The 7,282-nt window shown below is 34.5% G+C and overlaps 1 long non-coding RNA gene across 1 annotated transcript; it reads right to left on the bottom strand.

Moving 5' to 3' along the window:
- Window positions 1-212: 212 nt before the first annotated feature.
- Window positions 213-6,973, bottom strand: LOC121732360. Its single transcript, XR_006036358.1, has 3 exons — window positions 6,545-6,973; window positions 559-736; window positions 213-458 (listed from the first exon to the last, which is right to left on the bottom strand). It is a non-coding gene; the product is annotated as an uncharacterized LOC121732360 (long non-coding RNA).
- Between the last annotated feature and the right edge of the window lie 309 nt (window positions 6,974-7,282).

Raw genomic sequence — 7,282 nt, 5'->3', positions numbered from 1 at the left:
AGGACCTTTCTAGGCATATTATATGTATAGTGGTCTAATTTATAGGTGTAACTTGAAACTAAGTGATAATTAGGGTGTGTATGTGTCTTTTATATTGAGTTCACTGTGAAAGTAGCAATATTACTGAAAGAGATTTTTTTTTGTGATTTGTATGGACAAGACAACACGCACCCTAAAGTATTATCATTTATCATTTAGTTTTGTTACTCCCTGTACTTATATTATGTATACTTAACTAAAATATAAATATCTACAGTGGAAAATAGACCCAGTGTACCAGTTTTCTGTCTCATTACAAGGTATTATGACTCTGATCTGAGATCTGTTGGCGACTCTACCTCATCGTAAATAATTATTTAAATAATTTTTTCTTCGAAGTATGATGTGAATGTGCAATAAGTACTTTTATGACTGTATTTGGGTTGGCATGGCATCATCTTGCATAACATTTTCATATTCTGAAATGAAAAGCAATAAAATTTATGTAGGTACCTACTTACTTATGTAAATATTTATAAAATACCAAACATTAAATTAATGTTTAATTATAATATTTACCTTTAGGAACTTATTTTGGACGAATGGACGAATTCTAAGACACTTCAGTTCTTAACGAACCATACATACATCGTTAGATCGTTTTCGGAAAACTCGAAACTTTGGGCATGAGAGATCTGGTAATTTGCTTCCATTTCAACAGCATAATATCTTGTTTCATCTCTTTCGACTTGGAATCCTGCAAAAGTACAAATAACTTAAAATTAAATTTTGTTTTAAAAACAGGTAAGTAAAATGAAGTAGGGTAGTACCTATGTAGAGGTCCGAATAAGTTGAAAATTGTAATTATTTTTAGGGTTCCGTACCCAAAGGGACTTCGATGTCTGTCTGTCCGTCTGTCTGTCTCCAGGCTGTATCTCAAGAACGGTGATAGCTAGAGTTGAAATTTTCAGAGATTAGGTATGCATTTCTGTTGCCGCTATAATGCCTGTTTTCACCAACCGCCTCCTAACGCTAAGTGGTCCCCTAGCGGCCATTAAGGGTACATATCCTTGAAGATTTCACGAATTTTTGTGTGTCACGTTCGTCCTTAGAGCGTAGAAGGGCATTTTCAAAAAAATGTGTACCCCCTGATTTTGCCTTGTCCCTCGACTTTGTTAATTTATTTTGTTGAGATAAATAACTTTTAACAGAATATATTAATTTAAGTGAAAAAAGTATATGATTAAATAGATATATAAATTGTCGTCTTGTTGTTACTTTACTAAATAAAAAACTTACGAAGGTTTTAAAGTATTGAAAACCATCAAATATACCTGTCCCCTTCCCAACTAAGATGAGATAATGATTGATTTTTAAAAATATCCAGTATTGGAAGTGATTTCTATACATAATTTAAAATCTCAAAAGTTAAATGTATCAGCTGAAAGTATCAAATATATATTTTTATATGTAATTTCTTTTAAAAATTAATTTGAATTTAAAACGAAAATTTTAGTCTTCCGGAAGTTTCCGCTTTGTCACCGCTCGTTTTTGCAAAAATTCTTCTAATACAGTAATTATTCGGCACGATCTGGCAAAACAACGTATGTTCTTCATCGGTAGGTACGTCTTTTTGTTTTTACTGGCAAACTAACTAGTGAAAAGCGCGGAAATGTTGTTGAAGTGCAGGTGTTTCAATTTCTTTGTTCAGGTATGTGACCAAGTTTTACTGTTATTAATCACTTTTCTTTGATTATTGTTATTGTTTACACATTGCAAAACTTGTATAGTATTTGATACCAAAAATGTATTAGTGCTAAATAAGATGGTTAATTTTTAAACAATTTAAAACAACAAGCAGGTAGCATTATGTGACCTCCGTTGGGTGACTATTTCTACGGTCATTTTTGATATTATCAGGAAAATGCCTTAAATTCCGCGTTCTTTTTTGTTTTTTTGTATAATAAACTATATTTCCTATTACATTATAGAAAAAAAATATAGAAAAAAAGAAAAAATTGACATAAAAATTAAAATGAAATTTTATACCCTGTACACGTTTTTCTGAAATTGCCCAGAAACTTTTGTAAAACATTACTTTTTTTTTTAAATGTGTTTGTTTTAAGAGATATTTGACCCGCAAAGATCGCTAGGGTACACTTAGCGTTAGGAGACCGTTGGTGAAAACAGGCATTAATCCAATACCTATTTAAGGGGGGCTCGTACAACAAACGTGATTTTTTGTCCTTTTTTGCTTTATATCAATAACGACAACACGTAGTTGTAGTAGTTAAAATATTCACAAAATACTTAGGTAATAGTATTTTTTCTTTAATAATTAATAACAACATTTAAATAAAATAAATATTTGAGGGGGGGCTACCATACAAAAAATACATTTTTTTGCCTATTTTGCTCTTTATGTCCGACTCGCACTTGGCCAATTTTTATTTATTAAAATTTTAGCTAACCCGGTGAACTTAAAGTATCACTCGTCTCCCTGGACTTCCACGAATATTTCATAACTGCATTCAGCTCAATACGTGGGAGAGCCATGCTTTGGCACGAATGGGCCGGCTCGACCGGAGAAATAACACGTTCTCACAGAAAACCGGCGTGAAACAGCGCTTGCGCTGTGTTTCGCCGAGTGAGTGAGTTTACCGGAGGCCCAATTCCATTCCCTATCCTCCCCTATTCCCTTCCCTTCCCATCCCTACCCTTCCCTATTACCCTATTCCCTCTTAAAAGGCCGGCAGGCGGCAACGCACCTGCAGCTCTTCTGATGCTGCGAGTGTTCATGGGCGACGGAAGTTGCTTTCCATCAAGTGACCCGTTTGCTCGTTTGCCCCTTTATTTCATTAAAAAAAAAGCCTAATTGGGTCACCCGTTCTCAAGTTTTAGTAATAACAACAAAATTAAAATTATTTTTTATTGAGGTATATTAACAGCTTATTTTAAACTAGCTGTTGCCCGCGACTTCGTCCGCGTTAGTATAGTAGATCACGTCCCAAGTAGGTATTATTTATTGTACAAAAATATTAAATGTACACCATTGACTTTCTTACGATTTTATTATATATAGATGTTCTGCGCGGCTTCGCTTGCGTAATTTAGGAATTTCACGCGATTTTTCCGCAAAAAAATAGCCTATGTCCCTTAACGTGGTCTATTCTTCATGTTTGCCAAATAACATAAAAATTGCTCCAGTAGTTCTTAAGAATCTTATTTCCCCCGTTTTTTCCACATTTTCCTCTATTTCTTCGCTCCTATTAGTCGTAGAATAATAAAATATAGCCTATGGCCTTCCTCGATAAATAGGCTATCTAACACTGAAATAATTTTTCAAATCGGACCAGCAGTTTCTGAGATTAGCGCGTTCAAATAAGCCCTTTCAAATAATTTCCCCCCGTTTTTTCCACACTTTCCTCTATTTCTTCGCTCTTATTAGTCTTAGCGTGATAAAATATAGCTTATAACCTTTCTTAACAAATGGGCTATCTAACACTGAAAGAATTTTTCAAATCGAACCAGTAGTTCCTGAGATTAGCGCGTTCAAATAAGCCCTTTCATATAATTTCCCCCGTTTTTTCCACATTTTCCACTATTTCTTCGCTCCTATTAGTCTAAGCGTGATAAAATATAACTTATAGCCTTACTCGATCAATGGGCTATCTAACACTGAAAGAATTTTTCAAATCGGACCAGTACCTAGTTCCTGAGATTAGCGCGTTCAAATAAGCCCTTTCAAATAATTTCCCTCCGTTTTTTCCACATTTTCCTCTATTTCTTCGTTTCTATTAGTCTTAGCGTGATAAAATATAGCCTATAGCCTTCCTCGATAAATGGGCTATCTAACACTGAAAGAATTTTTCAAATCGGACCAGTAGTTTCTGAGATTAGCGCGTTCAAACAAACAAACTAACAAACTCTGCAGAATTATAATATTAGTATAGATATCCAACATGTTCTGCTTATTTTAAATATCCAACAATTAAGTAGACATTGAAAAATACCGTATTGGCTCACTAAACAGGTTATTTTTTAAAACGTTTATAATTAGGCACTTTTCCTTAAAAATATTTGGTCCCTTTTACATATTCGGACACGAGTGAGACAGATAAGACGCGAATTATCTATGAGAGAGATAGAGATATTCTACGTGTTTTGCGACCGAACTTTGGGAACTAATACCTATCTATACGTATAATTCTGTGCTTTGGGTACAATATTTTCCTGGACTAAGTAGAATGTAGATATTATGTTAATCTACTTAGTCTAATACTTTGAAAATAATCACAAACTAGAGTCTGGTAGGTAACTATTATCAGAGTATTTTATTCCTCGTAACAATGTATTATGTACCTATCGTTTATTTATTTATTTATTTATTTATGCTTTTTGCACAATGTTGGTACATAGGCGGACTTAATGCCAGATGGCATTCTCTACCAGTCAACCTTTAGGTGTCCAGAAACAAAATTGTGTAGGTGCCAATAGTGCGAAAGGATGAAGAAAATAAATAAAATAAATTAAGAGTAATCTAAATATAACTTAAGTCATAAGCAAACATTATACCTAATAGAGTGAGACTATTCTACTAAATACTATAAAAAATATATATATAATACCTAATCTATTACTTAATACAAAATATTATTTATTATTTTTACATAAAATATCAAAAACTGTACTTTATATAATTTAAAAATACTAGTACATATTATATATTATTTATTTATATACCTACTTATATACTTAAATAATAATATATAAGTATATTATATATATTTTATAAAATAATAATAATATATAAAAACTATCATAGATTACAATAATTATTTAATACTTTTCTGCCAATTGCTTCAAATAAAACTCACGCACTTTGCGCTTAAATGTGTCCCTGGTTTTGGTTAGCCTGATGTCACAAGGAAGAGAATTCCAGAGAATAATAGCCTGTACATTGAAAGACGAGTGGATGATGTCCGATCTATGAGAAGGGCAAGAAAGGAGTGCATTGTTAGAGGAACGAAGGGATTTATCATGAGTACTGGAACGGTATTGGAAGAGGGGGGTTAGGTATTTAGGAGCATTAGGATGATGCAACAAGGAGTAAAGCATACACAAGGCCCTAGTAGAGCGGCGCTGTCGTATTGGTAGCCAGTGTAGTTTAGAACGAAAAGTAGAGACATGATCAAATTTGCGTAGATTGAAAATAAATCTTATACAGTTATTGAGTAGGCGATCAAGTTTATTAAGTTTGTCAGCGTTTAGGTCGAAATAGCACACATCACCGTAGTCAATGATGGGAAGGATAAGTGACTGGACGAGCATTAACTTGACTGAAGAAGGAAGGAAGTTTTTAAACCGATAGAAGGATCGCAGGATACCAGTGACTTTGCGAGAGACGTGTGAGATTTGAGCCTGCCAAGTTAAGGTCGAATCAATGTATAATCCAAGGTCCTTGACGTTCGAACTAAATGGAATGACACAATTATTATAGATTACTGGTGGAACGGCACTTTGATCAACCTTGCTTAAATTTCTAGCACTACCTAATAAAATGGCTTGGCACTTAGCTGGATTCACTGTTAGGCCAAACTTACTACACCATTCTCTAATAGCATCAAGATCTCGATTTATTATGTCAATGGCGGATGGTAAGTAATCAAGTTCGGCTTGACTATATACTTGAAGATCATCAGCAAACAGATGATACGCACTGCGAAGTATTTTGGTGACGAGATTTATAAAAATCGAGAAGAGAAGTGGAGAAAGAATACCGCCTTGAGGGACGCCCGTATCTAGATCTAGCCAATCGGAGAACGACTTATCTGTACGTACAGACTGCCGACGCCCTCGTAGATAGGAGGAAATCCATGCTTGTGCTACAGACGAAATCGGTAGACATGAAAGGGCTGCCAGTAATATGTCGTGATCAATATTATTAAATGCATTTGAGAAATCTACTAACACAAGAACTGTAATCTTAGAGTTCTCAAAGCCCTCTTTTATGTCACTTGTGACCTTCAACAATGTTTATGACACAATAGAGGTGAAAACGTGACCAAATCAGAAAGTTAAATTGTATTGTGTAGCGAACTCTAAGGTATCTACTAAAAACAACGGTGTTCGAACGGCTATTGAGGCAAAATGTTCATTTACTTACTTAGAAATCAAAAATATTAATAACTTTTTTAAAACTGGTTTACCGAGTCAAAAAAAAAACGCGTGTTCGTAAAGTTTACTTTTAACACCTCCATCGTGGGTATCGCAGACACAATAAATTTTCAATTGTTATGCGGCAGCCGGCTGCCGCTTGGGAATTGATAGGCAAACAAATTTTTACAATTAATAAGTTACCTACATAGGTAAAGGTAAGTCAGTATTTTTAAGATAATATACTTTGCATTTAGTAATTAACCACTTACATTCAAAACTTGTTTATCAAGCCAAACAAAAAACAAGAATCGTGTAGAGTTGTTGACTTTATAACTGAGACAGAGCAAAGGACGTTTAACTAAGTCTTAACTCTTACTAAGTATAGGTAACTAAAGTTTTAGAATACCTGATCATCCTTTCCAGTGGTTTTCAAAGTGAATATCAATGAGAAGCTCAGGAATAATAGCTTCATGGTGATAGCAACAGACACGACGATAATGAACGGAGTCATCTTGTTTTTCGAGTTTGGTCCACGACCGCAACACGAGAACTGCGCCGACCACCGCGACCAAGTTTGTAGCGCAACTTGTGGCAACACGAAGACTTGATAACTCGTAGAAGTGACACGCAGAAATTAAATAGCACCTGCTTAAGAGAGTTTCCTTAGCACGAGGTGCCTAGTTGATTCCCGCGTGTTATTTGTTTGTCCTGACAGGACCTTTTTGCGTATTACATCTATTTAAAAATCCGAGGAAAATGAACCTTATTGATTTCCTCCTTACTGACCCCGATTCTGCTATCTCAATCCAACATTAATACAGCTTCAATCCATCCGCATCTTATTAATCAGAAAGGAATAGGTACTACTTATATAGTTTGGTTTGATATTTTATGAGAATACCTACTCACTTACTAGGTATATTTTAATTTTACTACAGGGTACCAAAACAAAGTTTACGGTATGTTTAAATCCCATTTACAAAGTTCACTGCGAATATAGCGGCGGCTAATCTATTAGAAAAGAAAGTTTACTCTAGAAAACTTTTTTTTTCTTTTATTATGGGCAAATTCATGACGCTGGGGCGCTTGCCCAATGTACAAATCACATAACAAAAATTCTCTTTATACCTACTTTCACCGTGAA

This window comes from Aricia agestis, chromosome 12 (genome assembly GCF_905147365.1).
Source record: "Aricia agestis chromosome 12, ilAriAges1.1, whole genome shotgun sequence".
NCBI lineage: Eukaryota > Metazoa > Arthropoda > Insecta > Lepidoptera > Lycaenidae > Aricia > Aricia agestis.
Note: the sequence above shows the minus strand (reverse complement) of the source record. Positions and strands in the feature narration are given on the sequence as shown.